This window comes from Mesoplodon mirus, assembly GCF_964341445.2.
Source record: "Mesoplodon mirus genome assembly, chromosome: 9".
In the NCBI taxonomy this organism is placed as follows: Eukaryota; Metazoa; Chordata; class Mammalia; order Artiodactyla; family Ziphiidae; genus Mesoplodon; species Mesoplodon mirus.
Genome location: NC_138985.1, coordinates 4,529,206 through 4,550,416, shown reverse-complemented (window position 1 = coordinate 4,550,416; position 21,211 = coordinate 4,529,206).

Here is a 21,211-nt window from a genome sequence, read left to right as displayed (position 1 = left end):
CCCTGTTTCTTTGTTCTGTTTTTGAAATTCCTGTTTAGAGTGGCTTTGAGCTGATTCTCGCTGCCATGTTTATGCCAGTCTAGACACACTTGATTCCCTTACGGAGACATATCAGTACATAGGTTTTAAGATTCTTACTAGTCAGATGTATTCCTCTGTGGGAAATATGGGGTTTTGAGTCCCTTTCACTGAGGAAGGTGTAGGTCTTGTCTATTCCATAGTTGGTTTTTGGAACGGTACCTGTGCTTATATCAAACTCTGGTTTGATGCATCACCCCACCTCTCCTTCCCCCTTAAGCAGGCATAAGAGTGTTTTCTAAATGTGAGACTCTGTTCTCTTGCCTAACTCAGTTCATGTGTAGCCATGTTTACAGGATCTTCCTAAGTGATATCTTATGATAAGTTTCTTTTCCTGTGTGACTTCTTTCACTTAGAATCATCGTACCTGAATCCACTCATTTTGCTGCTACTTGTCTTATGACATTGATTTCGTGGCTGAGGGATATTCCATCGTACGTAAGTTCCACAATGTTTGGAACCATTTTTATATTTCCTGGGATATTTCAGGTGTACCCAGGTTGAGGTTCTTGTAAGCAGTGCCGCCCTCAATTTGGGGGTGGCTCTGTCTTATGGATTTTCAGTTTTCCCAAGGTATATTTCCTAGACTGGAAGTGCCCTTGGCTCTGTAGCTCTGTTGTTTAATTGTTTTAGGGAACACAATGCACTCCTCCAGTGAGGCAGTTGGCAACTTACATCCCGCCCATCAGCATAACAAGGCTCCCTGTTCTCCAGGGCCTGTCTTGCCTTTCTGGTTTTTACACATTTTGTGGATGTCCCTTTTGACCGGTGGGAAGTGATACTTCTTTGTAGTGCAGATTTGCATTGCCCGCTTGCTTGCTTGGCCAAAAAGGGCGTATGCGTTTTCTCCTGAATATATTCAGGAGAAAACGCATACGCCCTTTTTGGCCAAGTGCATCATTGTCGAAGTTGTGCCCCTCTTCCTGTGCTTTACAGGCGATTCCAACGTACCTCTTGAAATCTCTTTCCTGCTATTCTGCCTCGCTTTCAAGTCCACCTCGTTGCCTTCCCTCAACAGATTTTTGGACGATAGTTGGCCTTGATTACTCTGCCAGTTTGTGAATTGCTGTGCCCCTGAGCTCCATTTTTCAACTCGTTTTTTGTGAGCTGAACGCAAGTCCAAACTTTTGGTTCAGGACCTATACTGGTTCCCGGTGGGTGGCTGAGACTTTGGTTAATTCTTCTTCCTGCCGGGAAATTAGAGTGACATGTGCCCATCCAAATGCCTAACAGCTACTCTCTCATTGGTTCTCCCTCTTCCCTTTCATCCTCTGCCAAATTGGCAACCTGTGCGAACCAGCAGCTTAAAGGGGCTGTCTCTCCAAGTTGGGAGATTGATAGGAAAGCAGTTGGAAAGTCAAACCGGAGCATCAGGAGAGGGGTTATTCGTTGATGTTTAGAAACCTTTCGTATTCACACTGTGTCCATTCTCTAGGTTTCCCGTACACGTTATAGCTGTAGTAATATTCCCTTCAACCTGGAGAGCTGGGACCCATGGAATGGGTGCCATGCATTATTGCTTTAAACGGTCTGCATTTGCTCACCCAATCTCACCAATCCTCTCAGTCCCAAGTGTCCAGCCTTATGCCACATCCAGCTGTCATTGTAGATAGGGTCATTCCAGGTTGCATCAGCGACCCTGAAGGAATTGTGAAGAATTTCCCTGTTTCTTTGTTCTGTTTTAGAAATTCCTTTTTAGAGTGGGTTTGTGCTGATTCTCGCTGCCATGTTTATGCCAGTCTAGACACACTTGATTCCCTTACAGAGACATATCATTACATAGGTTTTAAGATTCTTACTAGTCAGATCTATTCCTCTGCGGGAAATATGGGGTTTTGAGTCCCTTTCACTGAGGAAGGTGTAGGTCTTGTCTATTCCATAGTTGGTTTTTGGAACGGTACCTGTGCTTATATCAAACTCTGGTTTGATGCATCACCCCACCTCTCCTTCCCCCTTAAGCAGGCATAAGAGTGTTTTCTAATTGTGAGACTCTGTTCTCTTGCCTAACTCAGTTCATGTGTAGCCATGTTTACAGGATCTTCCTAAGTGATATCTTATGATAAGTTTCTTTTCCTGTGTGACTTCTTTCACTTAGAATCATCGTACCTGAATCCACTCATTTTGCTGCTACTGGTCTTATGACATTGATTTCGTGGCTGAGGGATATTCCATCGTACGTAAGTTCCACAATGTTTGGAACCATTTTTATATTTCCTGGGATATTTCAGGTGTACCCAGGTTGAGGTTCTTGTAAGCAGTGCAGCCCTCAATTTGGGGGTGGCTCTGTCTTATGGATTTTCAGTTTTCCCAAGGTATATTCCCTAGACTGGAAGTGCCCTTGGCTCTGTAGCTCTGTTGTTTACTTGCTTTAGGGAACACAATGCACTCCTCCAGTGAGGCAGTTGGCAACTTACATCCCGCCCATCAGCATAACAAGGCTCCCTGTTCTCCAGGGCCTGTCTTGCCTTTCTGGTTTTTACACATTTTGTGGATGTCCCTTTTGACCGGTGGGAAGTGATACTTCTTTGTAGTGCAGGTTTGCATTGCCCGCTTGCTTGCTTGGCCAAAAAGGGCGTATGCGTTTTCTCCTGAATATATTCAGGAGAAAACGCATACGCCCTTTTTGGCCAAGTGCATCATTGTCGAAGTTGTGCCCCTCTTCCTGTGCTTTACAGGCGATTCCAACGTACCTCTTGAAATCTCTTTCCTGCTATTCTGCCTCGCTTTCAAGTCCGCCTCGTTGCCTTCCCTCAACAGATTTTTGGACGATAGTTGGCCTTGATTACTCTGCCAGTTTGTGAATTGCTGTGCCCCTGAGCTCCATTTTTCAACCCGTTTCTTGTGAGCTGAACGCAAGTCCAAACTTTTGGTTCAGGACCTATACTGGTTCCCGGTGGGTGGCTGAGACTTTGGTTAATTCTTCTTTCTGCCGGAAATTAGAGTGACATGTGCCCATCCAAATGCCTAACAGCTACTCTCTCATTGGTTCTCCCTCTTCCCTTTCATCCTCTGCCAAATTGGCAACCTGTGCGAACCAGGAGCTTAAAGGGGCTGTCTCTCCAAGTTGGGAGATTGATAGGAAAGCAGTTGGAAAGTCAAACCGGAGCACCAGGAGAGGGGCTCTTCGTTGAGTTTTAGAAACCTTTCGTATTCACAGTGTGTCCATTCTCTAGGTTTCCCGTACACGTTATAGCTGTAGTAATATTCCCTTCAACCTGGAGAGCTGGGACCCATGGAATGGGTGCCATGCATTATTGCTTTAAAGGGTCTGCATTTGCTCACCCAATCTCACCAATCCTCTCAGTCCCAAGTGTCCAGCCTTATGCCACATCCAGCTGTCATTGTAGATAGGGTCATTCCAGGTTGCATCAGCGACCCTGAAGGAATTGTGAAGAATTACCCTGTTTCTTTGATCTGTTTTTGAAATTCCTGTTTAGAGTGGGTTTGAGCTGATTCTCGCTGCCCTGTTTATGCCAGTCTAGACACACTTGATTCCCTTACGGAGACATATCAATACATAGGTTTTAAGATTCTTACTAGTCAGATCTATTCCTCTGCGGGAAATATGGGGTTTGGAGTCCCTTTCACTGAGGAAGGTGTAGGTCTTGTCTATTCCATAATTGGTTTTTGGAACGGTACCTGTGCTTATATCAAACTCTGGTTTGATGCATCACCCCACCTCTCCTTCCCCCTTAAGCAGGCATAAGTGTGTTTTCTAAATGTGAGACTCTGTTCTCTTGCCTAACTCAGTTCATGTGTAGCCATGTTTACAGGATCTTCCTAAGTGATATCTTATGATAAGTTTCTTTTCCTGTGTGACTTCTTTCACTTAGAATCATCGTACCTGAATCCACTCATTTTGCTGCTACTGGTCTTATGACATTGATTTCGTGGCTGAGGGATATTCCATCGTACGTAAGTTCCACAATGTTTGGAACCATTTTTATATTTCCTGGGATATTTCAGGTGTACCCAGGTTGAGGTTCTTGTAAGCAGTGCAGCCCTCAATTTGGGGGTGGCTCTGTCTTATGGATTTTCAGTTTTCCCAAGGTATATTCCCTAGACTGGAAGTGCCCTTGGCTCTGTAGCTCTGTTGTTTACTTGTTTTAGGGAACACAATGCACTCCTCCAGTGAGGCAGTTGGCAACTTACATCCCGCCCATCAGCATAACAAGGCTCCCTGTTCTCCAGGGCCTGTCTTGCCTTTCTGGTTTTTACACATTTTGTGGATGTCCCTTTTGACCGGTGGGAAGTGATACTTCTTTGTAGTGCAGATTTGCATTGCCCGCTTGCTTGCTTGGCCAAAAAGGGCGTATGCGTTTTCTCCTGAATATATTCAGGAGAAAACGCATACGCCCTTTATGGCCAAGTGCATCATTGTCGAAGTTGTGCCCCTCTTCCTGTGCTTTACAGGCGATTCCAACGTACCTCTTGAAATCTCTTTCCTGCTATTCTGCCTCGCTTTCAAGTCCGCCTCGTTGCCTTCCCTCAACAGATTTTTGGACGAGAGTTGGCCTTGATTACTCTGCCAGTTTGTGAATTGCTGTGCCCCTGAGCTCCATTTTTCAACTCGTTTCTTGTGAGCTGAACGCAAGTCCAAACTTTTGGTTCAGGACCTATACTGGTTCCCGGTGGGTGGCTGAGACTTTGGTTAATTATTCTTCCTGCCGGGAAATTAGAGTGACATGTGCCCATCCAAATGCCTAACAGCTACTCTCTCATTGGTTCTCCCTCTTCCCTTTCATCCTCTGCCAAATTGGCAACCTGTGCGAACCAGGAGCTTAAAGGGGCTGTCTCTCCAAGTTGGGAGATTGATAGGAAAGCAGTTGGAAAGTCAAACCGGAGCACCAGGAGAGGGGCTCTTCGTTGAGTTTTAGAAACCTTTCGTATTCACAGTGTGTCCATTCTCTAGGTTTCCCGTACACGTTATAGCTGTAGTAATATTCCCTTCAACCTGGAGAGCTGGGACCCATGGAATGGGTGCCATGCATTATTGCTTTAAAGGGTCTGCATTTGCTCACCCAATCTCACCAATCCTCTCAGTCCCAAGTGTCCAGCCTTATGCCACATCCAGCTGTCATTGTAGATAGGGTCATTCCAGGTTGCATCAGCGACCCTGAAGGAATTGTGAAGAATTACCCTGTTTCTTTGTTCTGTTTTTGAAATTCCTGTTTAGAGTGGGTTTGAGCTGATTCTCGCTGCCCTGTTTATGCCACTCTAGACACACTTGATTCCCTTATGGAGACATATCAGTACATAGGTTTTAAGATTCTTACTAGTCAGATCTATTCCTCTGCGGGAAATATGGGGTTTGGAGTCCCTTTCACTGAGGAAGGTGTAGGTCTTGTCTATTCCATAGTTGGTTTTTGGAACGGTACCTGTGCTTATATCAAACTCTGGTTTGATGCACCACCCCACCTCTCCTTCCCCCTTAAGCAGGCATAAGTGTGTTTTCTAAATGTGAGACTCTGTTCTCTTGCCTAACTCAGTTCATGTGTAGCCATGTTTACAGGATCTTCCTAAGTGATATCTTATGATAAGTTTCTTTTCCTGTGTGACTTCTTTCACTTAGAATCATCGTACCTGAATCCACTCATTTTGCTACTACTGGTCTTATGACATTGATTTCGTGGCTGAGGGATATTCCATCGTACGTAAGTTCCACAATGTTTGGAACCATTTTTATATTTCCTGGGATATTTCAGGTGTACCCAGGTTGAGGTTCTTGTAAGCAGTGCAGCCCTCAATTTGGGGGTGGCTCTGTCTTATGGATTTTCAGTTTTCCCAAGGTATATTCCCTAGACTGGAAGTGCCCTTGGCTCTGTATCTCTGTTGTTTACTTGTTTTAGGGAACACAATGCACTCCTCCAGTGAGGCAGTTGGCAACTTACATCCCGCCCATCAGCATAACAAGGCTCCCTGTTCTCCAGGGCCTGTCTTGCCTTTCTGGTTTTTACACATTTTGTGGATGTCCCTTTTGACCGGTGGGAAGTGATACTTCTTTGTAGTGCAGATTTGCATTCCCCGCTTGCTTGCTTGGCCAAAAAGGGCGTATGCGTTTTCTCCTGAATATATTCAGGAGAAAACGCATACGCCCTTTTTGGCCAAGTGCATCATTGTCGAAGTTGTGCCCCTCTTCCTGTGCTTTACAGGCGATTCCAACGTACCTCTTGAAATCTCTTTCCTGCTATTCTGCCTCGCTTTCAAGTCCACCTCGTTGCCTTCCCTCAACAGATTTTTGGACGATAGTTGGCCTTGATTACTCTGCCAGTTTGTGAATTGCTGTGCCCCTGAGCTCCATTTTTCAACTCGTTTTTTGTGAGCTGAACGCAAGTCCAAACTTTTGGTTCAGGACCTATACTGGTTCCCGGTGGGTGGCTGAGACTTTGGTTAATTCTTCTTCCTGCCGGGAAATTAGAGTGACATGTGCCCATCCAAATGCCTAACAGCTACTCTCTCATTGGTTCTCCCTCTTCCCTTTCATCCTCTGCCAAATTGGCAACCTGTGCGAACCAGCAGCTTAAAGGGGCTGTCTCTCCAAGTTGGGAGATTGATAGGAAAGCAGTTGGAAAGTCAAACCGGAGCATCAGGAGAGGGGTTATTCGTTGATGTTTAGAAACCTTTCGTATTCACACTGTGTCCATTCTCTAGGTTTCCCGTACACGTTATAGCTGTAGTAATATTCCCTTCAACCTGGAGAGCTGGGACCCATGGAATGGGTGCCATGCATTATTGCTTTAAACGGTCTGCATTTGCTCACCCAATCTCACCAATCCTCTCAGTCCCAAGTGTCCAGCCTTATGCCACATCCAGCTGTCATTGTAGATAGGGTCATTCCAGGTTGCATCAGCGACCCTGAAGGAATTGTGAAGAATTTCCCTGTTTCTTTGTTCTGTTTTAGAAATTCCTTTTTAGAGTGGGTTTGTGCTGATTCTCGCTGCCATGTTTATGCCAGTCTAGACACACTTGATTCCCTTACAGAGACATATCATTACATAGGTTTTAAGATTCTTACTAGTCAGATCTATTCCTCTGCGGGAAATATGGGGTTTTGAGTCCCTTTCACTGAGGAAGGTGTAGGTCTTGTCTATTCCATAGTTGGTTTTTGGAACGGTACCTGTGCTTATATCAAACTCTGGTTTGATGCATCACCCCACCTCTCCTTCCCCCTTAAGCAGGCATAAGAGTGTTTTCTAATTGTGAGACTCTGTTCTCTTGCCTAACTCAGTTCATGTGTAGCCATGTTTACAGGATCTTCCTAAGTGATATCTTATGATAAGTTTCTTTTCCTGTGTGACTTCTTTCACTTAGAATCATCGTACCTGAATCCACTCATTTTGCTGCTACTGGTCTTATGACATTGATTTCGTGGCTGAGGGATATTCCATCGTACGTAAGTTCCACAATGTTTGGAACCATTTTTATATTTCCTGGGATATTTCAGGTGTACCCAGGTTGAGGTTCTTGTAAGCAGTGCAGCCCTCAATTTGGGGGTGGCTCTGTCTTATGGATTTTCAGTTTTCCCAAGGTATATTCCCTAGACTGGAAGTGCCCTTGGCTCTGTAGCTCTGTTGTTTACTTGCTTTAGGGAACACAATGCACTCCTCCAGTGAGGCAGTTGGCAACTTACATCCCGCCCATCAGCATAACAAGGCTCCCTGTTCTCCAGGGCCTGTCTTGCCTTTCTGGTTTTTACACATTTTGTGGATGTCCCTTTTGACCGGTGGGAAGTGATACTTCTTTGTAGTGCAGGTTTGCATTGCCCGCTTGCTTGCTTGGCCAAAAAGGGCGTATGCGTTTTCTCCTGAATATATTCAGGAGAAAACGCATACGCCCTTTTTGGCCAAGTGCATCATTGTCGAAGTTGTGCCCCTCTTCCTGTGCTTTACAGGCGATTCCAACGTACCTCTTGAAATCTCTTTCCTGCTATTCTGCCTCGCTTTCAAGTCCGCCTCGTTGCCTTCCCTCAACAGATTTTTGGACGATAGTTGGCCTTGATTACTCTGCCAGTTTGTGAATTGCTGTGCCCCTGAGCTCCATTTTTCAACCCGTTTCTTGTGAGCTGAACGCAAGTCCAAACTTTTGGTTCAGGACCTATACTGGTTCCCGGTGGGTGGCTGAGACTTTGGTTAATTCTTCTTTCTGCCGGAAATTAGAGTGACATGTGCCCATCCAAATGCCTAACAGCTACTCTCTCATTGGTTCTCCCTCTTCCCTTTCATCCTCTGCCAAATTGGCAACCTGTGCGAACCAGGAGCTTAAAGGGGCTGTCTCTCCAAGTTGGGAGATTGATAGGAAAGCAGTTGGAAAGTCAAACCGGAGCACCAGGAGAGGGGCTCTTCGTTGAGTTTTAGAAACCTTTCGTATTCACAGTGTGTCCATTCTCTAGGTTTCCCGTACACGTTATAGCTGTAGTAATATTCCCTTCAACCTGGAGAGCTGGGACCCATGGAATGGGTGCCATGCATTATTGCTTTAAAGGGTCTGCATTTGCTCACCCAATCTCACCAATCCTCTCAGTCCCAAGTGTCCAGCCTTATGCCACATCCAGCTGTCATTGTAGATAGGGTCATTCCAGGTTGCATCAGCGACCCTGAAGGAATTGTGAAGAATTACCCTGTTTCTTTGATCTGTTTTTGAAATTCCTGTTTAGAGTGGGTTTGAGCTGATTCTCGCTGCCCTGTTTATGCCAGTCTAGACACACTTGATTCCCTTACGGAGACATATCAATACATAGGTTTTAAGATTCTTACTAGTCAGATCTATTCCTCTGCGGGAAATATGGGGTTTGGAGTCCCTTTCACTGAGGAAGGTGTAGGTCTTGTCTATTCCATAATTGGTTTTTGGAACGGTACCTGTGCTTATATCAAACTCTGGTTTGATGCATCACCCCACCTCTCCTTCCCCCTTAAGCAGGCATAAGTGTGTTTTCTAAATGTGAGACTCTGTTCTCTTGCCTAACTCAGTTCATGTGTAGCCATGTTTACAGGATCTTCCTAAGTGATATCTTATGATAAGTTTCTTTTCCTGTGTGACTTCTTTCACTTAGAATCATCGTACCTGAATCCACTCATTTTGCTGCTACTGGTCTTATGACATTGATTTCGTGGCTGAGGGATATTCCATCGTACGTAAGTTCCACAATGTTTGGAACCATTTTTATATTTCCTGGGATATTTCAGGTGTACCCAGGTTGAGGTTCTTGTAAGCAGTGCAGCCCTCAATTTGGGGGTGGCTCTGTCTTATGGATTTTCAGTTTTCCCAAGGTATATTCCCTAGACTGGAAGTGCCCTTGGCTCTGTAGCTCTGTTGTTTACTTGTTTTAGGGAACACAATGCACTCCTCCAGTGAGGCAGTTGGCAACTTACATCCCGCCCATCAGCATAACAAGGCTCCCTGTTCTCCAGGGCCTGTCTTGCCTTTCTGGTTTTTACACATTTTGTGGATGTCCCTTTTGACCGGTGGGAAGTGATACTTCTTTGTAGTGCAGATTTGCATTGCCCGCTTGCTTGCTTGGCCAAAAAGGGCGTATGCGTTTTCTCCTGAATATATTCAGGAGAAAACGCATACGCCCTTTATGGCCAAGTGCATCATTGTCGAAGTTGTGCCCCTCTTCCTGTGCTTTACAGGCGATTCCAACGTACCTCTTGAAATCTCTTTCCTGCTATTCTGCCTCGCTTTCAAGTCCGCCTCGTTGCCTTCCCTCAACAGATTTTTGGACGAGAGTTGGCCTTGATTACTCTGCCAGTTTCTGAATTGCTGTGCCCCTGAGCTCCATTTTTCAACTCGTTTCTTGTGAGCTGAACGCAAGTCCAAACTTTTGGTTCAGGACCTATACTGGTTCCCGGTGGGTGGCTGAGACTTTGGTTAATTCTTCTTCCTGCCGGGAAATTAGAGTGACATGTGCCCATCCAAATGCCTAACAGCTACTCTCTCATTGGTTCTCCCTCTTCCCTTTCATCCTCTGCCAAATTGGCAACCTGTGCGAACCAGGAGCTTAAAGGGGCTGTCTCTCCAAGTTGGGAGATTGATAGGAAAGCAGTTGGAAAGTCAAACCGGAGCACCAGGAGAGGGGCTCTTCGTTGAGTTTTAGAAACCTTTCGTATTCACAGTGTGTCCATTCTCTAGGTTTCCCGTACACGTTATAGCTGTAGTAATATTCCCTTCAACCTGGAGAGCTGGGACCCATGGAATGGGTGCCATGCATTATTGCTTTAAAGGGTCTGCATTTGCTCACCCAATCTCACCAATCCTCTCAGTCCCAAGTGTCCAGCCTTATGCCACATCCAGCTGTCATTGTAGATAGGGTCATTCCAGGTTGCATCAGCGACCCTGAAGGAATTGTGAAAAATTACCCTGTTTCTTTGTTCTGTTTTTGAAATTCCTGTTTAGAGTGGGTTTGAGCTGATTCTCGCTGCCCTGTTTATGCCACTCTAGACACACTTGATTCCCTTATGGAGACATATCAGTACATAGGTTTTAAGATTCTTACTAGTCAGATCTATTCCTCTGCGGGAAATATGGGGTTTGGAGTCCCTTTCACTGAGGAAGGTGTAGGTCTTGTCTATTCCATAGTTGGTTTTTGGAACGGTACCTGTGCTTATATCAAACTCTGGTTTGATGCATCACCCCACCTCTCCTTCCCCCTTAAGCAGGCATAAGAGTGTTTTCTAATTGTGAGACTCTGTTCTCTTGCCTAACTCAGTTCATGTGTAGCCATGTTTACAGGATCTTCCTAAGTGATATCTTATGATAAGTTTCTTTTCCTGTGTGACTTCTTTCACTTAGAATCATCGTACCTGAATCCACTCATTTTGCTGCTACTGGTCTTATGACATTGATTTCGTGGCTGAGGGATATTCCATCGTACGTAAGTTCCACAATGTTTGGAACCATTTTTATATTTCCTGGGATATTTCAGGTGTACCCAGGTTGAGGTTCTTGTAAGCAGTGCAGCCCTCAATTTGGGGGTGGCTCTGTCTTATGGATTTTCAGTTTTCCCAAGGTATATTCCCTAGACTGGAAGTGCCCTTGGCTCTGTAGCTCTGTTGTTTACTTTTTTTAGGGAACACAATGCACTCCTCCAGTGAGGCAGTTGGCAACTTACATCCCGCCCATCAGCATAACAAGGCTCCCTGTTCTCCAGGGCCTGTCTTGCCTTTCTGGTTTTTACACATTTTGTGGATGTCCCTTTTGACCGGTGGGAAGTGATACTTCTTTGTAGTGCAGATTTGCATTCCCCGCTTGCTTGCTTGGCCAAAAAGGGCGTATGCGTTTTCTCCTGAATATATTCAGGAGAAAACGCATACGCCCTTTTTGGCCAAGTGCATCATTGTCGAAGTTGTGCCCCTCTTCCTGTGCTTTACAGGCGATTCCAACGTACCTCTTGAAATCTCTTTCCTGCTATTCTGCCTCGCTTTCAAGTCCACCTCGTTGCCTTCCCTCAACAGATTTTTGGACGATAGTTGGCCTTGATTACTCTGCCAGTTTGTGAATTGCTGTGCCCCTGAGCTCCATTTTTCAACTCGTTTTTTGTGAGCTGAACGCAAGTCCAAACTTTTGGTTCAGGACCTATACTGGTTCCCGGTGGGTGGCTGAGACTTTGGTTAATTCTTCTTCCTGCCGGGAAATTAGAGTGACATGTGCCCATCCAAATGCCTAACAGCTACTCTCTCATTGGTTCTTCCTCTTCCCTTTCATCCTCTGCCAAATTGGCAACCTGTGCGAACCAGGAGCTTAAAGGGGCTGTCTCTCCAAGTTGGGAGATTGATAGGAAAGCAGTTGGAAAGTCAAACCGGAGCATCAGGAGAGGGGTTCTTCGTTGAGTTCTAGAAACCTTTCGTATTCACAGTGTGTCCATTCTCTAGGTTTCCCGTACACGTTATAGCTGTAGTAATATTCCCTTCAACCTGGAGAGCTGGGACCCATGGAATGGGTGCCATGCATTATTGCTTTAAAGGGTCTGCATTTGCTCACCCAATCTCACCAATCCTCTCAGTCCCAAGTGTCCAGCCTTATGCCACATCCAGCTGTCATTGTAGATAGGGTCATTCCAGGTTGCATCAGCGACCCTGAAGGAATTGTGAAGAATTTCCCTGTTTCTTTGTTCTGTTTTTGAAATTCCTTTTTAGAGTGGGTTTGAGCTGATTCTCGCTGCCATGTTTATGCCAGTCTAGACACACTTGATTCCCTTATGGAGACATATCAATACATAGGTTTTAAGATTCTTACTAGTCAGATCTATTCCTCTGTGGGAAATATGGGGTTTTGAGTCCCTTTCACTGAGGAAGGTGTAGGTCTTGTCTATTCCATAGTTGGTTTTTGGAACGGTACCTGTGCTTATATCAAACTCTGGTTTGATGCATCACCCCACCTCTCCTTCCCCCTTAAGCAGGCATAAGAGTGTTTTCTAAATGTGAGACTCTGTTCTCTTGCCTAACTCAGTTCATGTGTAGCCATGTTTACAGGATCTTCCTAAGTGATATCTTATGATAAGTTTGTTTTCCTGTGTGACTTCTTTCACTTAGAATCATCGTACCTGAATCCACTCATTTTGCTGCTACTTGTCTTATGACATTGATTTCGTGGCTGAGGGATATTCCATCGTACGTAAGTTCCACAATGTTTTGAACCATTTTTATATTTCCTGGGATATTTCAGGTGTACCCAGGTTGAGGTTCTTGTAAGCAGTGCCGCCCTCAATTTGGGGGTGGCTCTGTCTTATGGATTTTCAGTTTTCCCAAGGTATATTTCCTAGACTGGAAGTGCCCTTGGCTCTGTAGCTCTGTTGTTTACTTGTTTTAGGGAACACAATGCACTCCTCCAGTGAGGCAGTTGGCAACTTACATCCCGCCCATCAGCATAACAAGGCTCCCTGTTCTCCAGGGCCTGCCTTGCCTTTCTGGTTTTTACACATTTTGTGGATGTCCCTTTTGACCGGTGGGAAGTGATACTTCTTTGTAGTGCAGATTTGCATTGCCCGCTTGCTTGCTTGGCCAAAAAGGGCGTATGCGTTTTCTCCTGAATATATTCAGGAGAAAACGCATACGCCCTTTTTGGCCAAGTGCATCATTGTCGAAGTTGTGCCCCTCTTCCTGTGCTTTACAGGCGATTCCAACGTACCTCTTGAAATCTGTTTCCTGCTATTCTGCCTCGCTTTCAAGTCCACCTCGTTGCCTTCCCTCAACAGATTTTTGGACGATAGTTGGCCTTGATTACTCTGCCAGTTTGTGAATTGCTGTGCCCCTGAGCTCCATTTTTCAACTCGTTTTTTGTGAGCTGAACGCAAGTCCAAACTTTTGGTTCAGGACCTATACTGGTTCCCGGTGGGTGGCTGAGACTTTGGTTAATTCTCCTTCCTGCCGGGAAATTAGAGTGACATGTGCCCATCCAAATGCCTAACAGCTACTCTCTCATTGGTTCTCCCTCTTCCCTTTCATCCTCTGCCAAATTGGCAACCTGTGCGAACCAGGAGCTTAAAGGGGCTGTCTCTCCAAGTTGGGAGATTGATAGGAAAGCAGTTGGAAAGTCAAACCGGAGCACCAGGAGAGGGGCTCTTCGTTGAGTTTTAGAAACCTTTCGTATTCACAGTGTGTCCATTCTCTAGGTTTCCCGTACACGTTATAGCTGTAGTAATATTCCCTTCAACCTGGAGAGCTGGGACCCATGGAATGGGTGCCATGCATTATTGCTTTAAACGGTCTGCATTTGCTCACCCAATCTCACCAATCCTCTCAGTCCCAAGTGTCCAGCCTTATGCCACATCCAGCTTTCATTGTAGATAGGGTCATTCCAGGTTGCATCAGCGACCCTGAAGGAGTTGTGAAGAATTACCCTGTTTCTTTGTTCTGTTTTTGAAATTCCTGTTTAGAGTGGGTTATAGCTGATTCTCGCTGCCATGTTTATGCCAGTCTAGACACACTTGATTCCCTTCCAGAGACATATCATTACATAGGTTTTAAGATTCTTACTAGTCAGATCTATTCCTCTGCGGGAAATATGGGGTTTTGAGTCCCTTTCACTGAGGAAGGTGTAGGTCTTGTCTATTCCATAGTTGGTTTTTGGAACGGTACCTGTGCTTATATCAAACTCTGGTTTGATGCATCACCCCACCTCTCCTTCCCCCTTAAGCAGGCATAAGAGTGTTTTCTAAATGTGAGACTCTGTTCTCTTGCCTAACTCAGTTCATGTGTAGCCATGTTTACAGGATCTTCCTAAGTGATATCTTATGATAAGTTTCTTTTCCTGTGTGACTTCTTTCACTTAGAATCATCGTACCTGAATCCACTCATTTTGCTGCTACTGGTCTTATGACATTGATTTCGTGGCTGAGGGATATTCCATCGTACGTAAGTTCCACAATGTTTGGAACCATTTTTATATTTCCTGGGATATTTCAGGTGTACCCAGGTTGAGGTTCTTGTAAGCAGTGCCGCCCTCAATTTGGGGGTGGCTCTGTCTTATGGATTTTCAGTTTTCCCAAGGTATATTCCCTAGACGGGAAGTGCCCTTGGCTCTGTAGCTCTGTTGTTTACTTGTTTTAGGGAACACAATGCACTCCTCCAGTGAGGCAGTTGGCAACTTACATCCCGCCCATCAGCATAACAAGGCTCCCTGTTCTCCAGGGCCTGTCTTGCCTTTCTGCTTTTTACACATTTTGTGGATGTCCCTTTTGACCAGTGGGAAGTGATACTTCTTTGTAGTGCAGATTTGCATTGCCCGCTTGTTTGCTTGGCCAAAATGGGCGTATGCGTTTTCTCCTGAATATATTCAGGAGAAAACGCATACGCCCTTTTTGGCCAAGTGCATCATTGTCGAAGTTGTGCCCCTCTTCCTGTGCTTTACAGGCGATTCCAACGTACCTCTTGAAATCTGTTTCCTGCTATTCTGCCTCGCTTTCAAGTCCGCCTCGTTGCCTTCCCTCAACAGATTTTTGGACGACAGTTGGCCTTGATTACTCTGCCAGTTTGTGAATTGCTGTGCCCCTGAGCTCCATTTTTCAACTCGTTTCTTGTGAGCTGAACGCAAGTCCAAACTTTTGGTTCAGGACCTATACTGGTTCCCAGTGGGTGGCTGAGACTTTGGTTAATTCTTCTTTCTGCCGGGAAATTAGAGTGACATGTGCCCATCCAAATGCCTAACAGCTACTCTCTCATTGGTTCTCCCTCTTCCCTTTCATCCTCTGCCAAATTGGCAACCTGTGCGAACCAGGAGCTTAAAGGGGCTGTCTCTCCAAGTTGGGAGATTGATAGGAAAGCAGTTGGAAAGTCAAACCGGAGCACCAGGAGAGGGGCTCTTCGTTGAGTTTTAGAAACCTTTCGTATTCACAGTGTGTCCATTCTCTAGGTTTCCCGTACACGTTATAGCTGTAGTAATATTCCCTTCAACCTGGAGAGCTGGGACCCATGGAATGGGTGCCATGCATTATTGTTTTAAAGGGTCTGCATTTGCTCACCCAATCTCACCAACCCTCTCAGTCCCAAGTGTCCAGCCTTATGCCACATCCAGCTGTCATTATAGATAGGGTCATTCCAGGTTGCATCAGCGACCCTGAAGGAATTGTGAAGAATTTCCCTGTTTCTTTGTTCTGTTTTTGAAATTCCTGTTTAGAGTGGGTTTGAGCTGATTCTCGCTGCCATGTTTATGCCAGTCTAGACACACTTGATTCCCTTACGGAGACATATCAGTACATAGGTTTTAAGATTCTTACTAGTCAGATGTATTCCTCTGTGGGAAATATGGGGTTTTGAGTCCCTTTCACTGAGGAAGGTGTAGGTCTTGTCTATTCCATAGTTGGTTTTTGGAACGGTACCTGTGCTTATATCAAACTCTGGTTTGATGCATCACCCCACCTCTCCTTCCCCCTTAAGCAGGCATAAGAGTGTTTTCTAAATGTGAGACTCTGTTCTCTTGCCTAACTCAGTTCATGTGTAGCCATGTTTACAGGATCTTCCTAAGTGATATCTTATGATAAGTTTCTTTTCCTGTGTGACTTCTTTCACTTAGAATCATCGTACCTGAATCCACTCATTTTGCTGCTACTTGTCTTATGACATTGATTTCGTGGCTGAGGGATATTCCATCGTACGTAAGTTCCACAATGTTTGGAACCATTTTTATATTTCCTGGGATATTTCAGGTGTACCCAGGTTGAGGTTCTTGTAAGCAGTGCCGCCCTCAATTTGGGGGTGGCTCTGTCTTATGGATTTTCAGTTTTCCCAAGGTATATTTCCTAGACTGGAAGTGCCCTTGGCTCTGTAGCTCTGTTGTTTAATTGTTTTAGGGAACACAATGCACTCCTCCAGTGAGGCAGTTGGCAACTTACATCCCGCCCATCAGCATAACAAGGCTCCCTGTTCTCCAGGGCCTGTCTTGCCTTTCTGGTTTTTACACATTTTGTGGATGTCCCTTTTGACCGGTGGGAAGTGATACTTCTTTGTAGTGCAGATTTGCATTGCCCGCTTGCTTGCTTGGCCAAAAAGGGCGTATGCGTTTTCTCCTGAATATATTCAGGAGAAAACGCATACGCCCTTTTTGGCCAAGTGCATCATTGTCGAAGTTGTGCCCCTCTTCCTGTGCTTTACAGGCGATTCCAACGTACCTCTTGAAATCTGTTTCCTGCTATTCTGCCTCGCTTTCAAGTCCACCTCGTTGCCTTCCCTCAACAGATTTTTGGACGATAGTTGGCCTTGATTACTCTGCCAGTTTGTGAATTGCTGTGCCCCTGAGCTCCATTTTTCAACTCGTTTTTTGTGAGCTGAACGCAAGTCCAAACTTTTGGTTCAGGACCTATACTGGTTCCCGGTGGGTGGCTGAGACTTTGGTTAATTCTTCTTCCTGCCGGGAAATTAGAGTGACATGTGCCCATCCAAATGCCTAACAGCTACTCTCTCATTGGTTCTCCCTCTTCCCTTTCATCCTCTGCCAAATTGGCAACCTGTGCGAACCAGCAGCTTAAAGGGGCTGTCTCTCCAAGTTGGGAGATTGATAGGAAAGCAGTTGGAAAGTCAAACCGGAGCATCAGGAGAGGGGTTATTCGTTGATGTTTAGAAACCTTTCGTATTCACACTGTGTCCATTCTCTAGGTTTCCCGTACACGTTATAGCTGTAGTAATATTCCCTTCAACCTGGAGAGCTGGGACCCATGGAATGGGTGCCATGCATTATTGCTTTAAACGGTCTGCATTTGCTCACCCAATCTCACCAATCCTCTCAGTCCCAAGTGTCCAGCCTTATGCCACATCCAGCTGTCATTGTAGATAGGGTCATTCCAGGTTGCATCAGCGACCCTGAAGGAATTGTGAAGAATTTCCCTGTTTCTTTGTTCTGTTTTAGAAATTCCTTTTTAGAGTGGGTTTGTGCTGATTCTCGCTGCCATGTTTATGCCAGTCTAGACACACTTGATTCCCTTACAGAGACATATCATTACATAGGTTTTAAGATTCTTACTAGTCAGATCTATTCCTCTGCGGGAAATATGGGGTTTTGAGTCCCTTTCACTGAGGAAGGTGTAGGTCTTGTCTATTCCATAGTTGGTTTTTGGAACGGTAACTGTGCTTATATCAAACTCTGGTTTGATGCATCACCCCACCTCTCCTTCCCCCTTAAGCAGGCATAAGAGTGTTTTCTAATTGTGAGACTCTGTTCTCTTGCCTAACTCAGTTCATGTGTAGCCATGTTTACAGGATCTTCCTAAGTGATATCTTATGATAAGTTTCTTTTCCTGTGTGACTTCTTTCACTTAGAATCATCGTACCTGAATCCACTCATTTTGCTGCTACTGGTCTTATGACATTGATTTCGTGGCTGAGGGATATTCCATCGTACGTAAGTTCCACAATGTTTGGAACCATTTTTATATTTCCTGGGATATTTCAGGTGTACCCAGGTTGAGGTTCTTGTAAGCAGTGCAGCCCTCAATTTGGGGGTGGCTCTGTCTTATGGATTTTCAGTTTTCCCAAGGTATATTCCCTAGACTGGAAGTGCCCTTGGCTCTGTAGCTCTGTTGTTTACTTGCTTTAGGGAACACAATGCACTCCTCCAGTGAGGCAGTTGGCAACTTACATCCCGCCCATCAGCATAACAAGGCTCCCTGTTCTCCAGGGCCTGTCTTGCCTTTCTGGTTTTTACACATTTTGTGGATGTCCCTTTTGACCGGTGGGAAGTGATACTTCTTTGTAGTGCAGGTTTGCATTGCCCGCTTGCTTGCTTGGCCAAAAAGGGCGTATGCGTTTTCTCCTGAATATATTCAGGAGAAAACGCATACGCCCTTTTTGGCCAAGTGCATCATTGTCGAAGTTGTGCCCCTCTTCCTGTGCTTTACAGGCGATTCCAACGTACCTCTTGAAATCTCTTTCCTGCTATTCTGCCTCGCTTTCAAGTCCGCCTCGTTGCCTTCCCTCAACAGATTTTTGGACGATAGTTGGCCTTGATTACTCTGCCAGTTTGTGAATTGCTGTGCCCCTGAGCTCCATTTTTCAACCCGTTTCTTGTGAGCTGAACGCAAGTCCAAACTTTTGGTTCAGGACCTATACTGGTTCCCGGTGGGTGGCTGAGACTTTGGTTAATTCTTCTTTCTGCCGGGAAATTAGAGTGACATGTGCCCATCCAAATGCCTAACAGCTACTCTCTCATTGGTTCTCCCTCTTCCCTTTCATCCTCTGCCAAATTGGCAACCTGTGCGAACCAGGAGCTTAAAGGGGCTGTCTCTCCAAGTTGGGAGATTGATAGGAAAGCAGTTGGAAAGTCAAACCGGAGCACCAGGAGAGGGGCTCTTCGTTGAGTTTTAGAAACCTTTCGTATTCACAGTGTGTCCATTCTCTAGGTTTCCCGTACACGTTATAGCTGTAGTAATATTCCCTTCAACCTGGAGAGCTGGGACCCATGGAATGGGTGCCATGCATTATTGCTTTAAAGGGTCTGCATTTGCTCACCCAATCTCACCAATCCTCTCAGTCCCAAGTGTCCAGCCTTATGCCACATCCAGCTGTCATTGTAGATAGGGTCATTCCAGGTTGCATCAGCGACCCTGAAGGAATTGTGAAGAATTACCCTGTTTCTTTGATCTGTTTTTGAAATTCCTGTTTAGAGTGGGTTTGAGCTGATTCTCGCTGCCCTGTTTATGCCAGTCTAGACACACTTGATTCCCTTACGGAGACATATCAATACATAGGTTTTAAGATTCTTACTAGTCAGATGTATTCCTCTGCGGGAAATATGGGGTTTGGAGTCCCTTTCACTGAGGAAGGTGTAGGTCTTGTCTATTCCATAGTTGGTTTTTGGAACGGTACCTGTGCTTATATCAAACTCTGGTTTGATGCATCACCCCACCTCTCCTTCCCCCTTAAGCAGGCATAAGTGTGTTTTCTAAATGTGAGACTCTGTTCTCTTGCCTAACTCAGTTCATGTGTAGCCATGTTTACAGGATCTTCCTAAGTGATATCTTATGATAAGTTTCTTTTCCTGTGTGACTTCTTTCACTTAGAATCATCGTACCTGAATCCACTCATTTTGCTGCTACTTGTCTTATGACATTGATTTCGTGGCTGAGGGATATTCCATCGTATGTAAGTTCCACAATGTTTTGAACCATTTTTATATTTCCTGGGATATTTCAGGTGTACCCAGGTTGAGGTTCTTGTAAGCAGTGCCGCCCACAATTTGGGGGTGGCTCTGTCTTATGGATTTTCAGTTTTCCCAAGGTATATTTCCTAGACTGGAAGTGCCCTTGGCTCTGTAGCTCTGTTGTTTACTTGTTTTAGGGAACACAATGCACTCCTCCAGTGAGGCAGTTGGCAACTTACATCCCGCCCATCAGCATAACAAGGCTCCCTGTTCTCCAGGGCCTGTCTTGCCTTTCTGGTTTTTACACATTTTGTGGATGTCCCTTTTGACCGGTGGGAAGTGATACTTCTTTGTAGTGCAGATTGGCATTGCCCGCTTGCTTGCTTGGCCAAAAAGGGCGTATGCGTTTTCTCCTGAATATATTCAGGAGAAAACGCATACGCCCTTTTTGGCCAAGTGCATCATTGTCGAAGTTGTGCCCCTTTTCCTGTGCTTTACAGGCGATTCCAACGTACCTCTTGAAATCTGTTTCCTGCTATTCTGCCTCGCATTCAAGTCCGCCTCGTTGCCTTCCCTCAACAGATTTTTGGACGATAGTTGGCCTTGATTACTCTGCCAGTTTGTGAATTGCTGTGCCCCTGAGCTCCATTTATCAACTCGTTTCTTGTGAGCTGAACGCAAGTCCAAACTTTTGGTTCAGGACCTATACTGGTTCCCGGTGGGTGGCTGAGACTTTGGTTAATTCTTCTTCCTGCCGGGAAATTAGAGTGACATGTGCCCATCCAAATGCCTAACAGCTACTCTCTCATTGGTTCTCCCTCTTCCCTTTCATCCTCTGCCAAATTGGCAACCTGTGTGAACCAGGAGCTTAAAGGGGCTGTCTCTCCAAGTTGGGAGATTGATAGGAAAGCAGTTGGAAAGTCAAACCGGAGCACCAGGAGATGGGCTCTTCGTTGAGTTTTAGAAACCTTTCGTATTCACAGTGTGTCCATTCTCTAGGTTTTCCGTACACGTTATAGCTGTAGTAATATTCCCTTCAACCTGGAGAGCTGGGACCCATGGAATGGGTGCCATGCATTATTGCTTTAAAGGGTCTGCATTTGCTCACCCAATCTCACCAATCCTCTCAGTCCCAAGTGTCCAGCCTTATGCCACATCTAGCTGTCATTGTAGATAGGGTCATTCCAGGTTGCATCAGCGACCCTGAAGGAATTGTGAAGAATTACCCTGTTTCTTTGTTCTGTTTTTGAAATTCCTGTTTAGAGTGGGTTTGAGCTGATTCTCGCTGCCCTGTTTATGCCAGTCTAGACACACTTGATTCCCTTACGGAGACATATCAATACATAGGTTTTAAGATTCTTACTAGTCAGATCTATTCCTCTGTGGGAAATATGGGGTTTTGAGTCCCTTTCACTGAGGAAGGTGTAGGTCTTGTCTATTCCATAGTTGGTTTTTGGAACGGTACCTGTGCTTATATCAAACTCTGGTTTGATGCATCACCCCACCTCTCCTTCCCCCTTAAGCAGGCATAAGTGTGTTTTCTAAATGTGAGACTCTGTTCTCTTGCCTA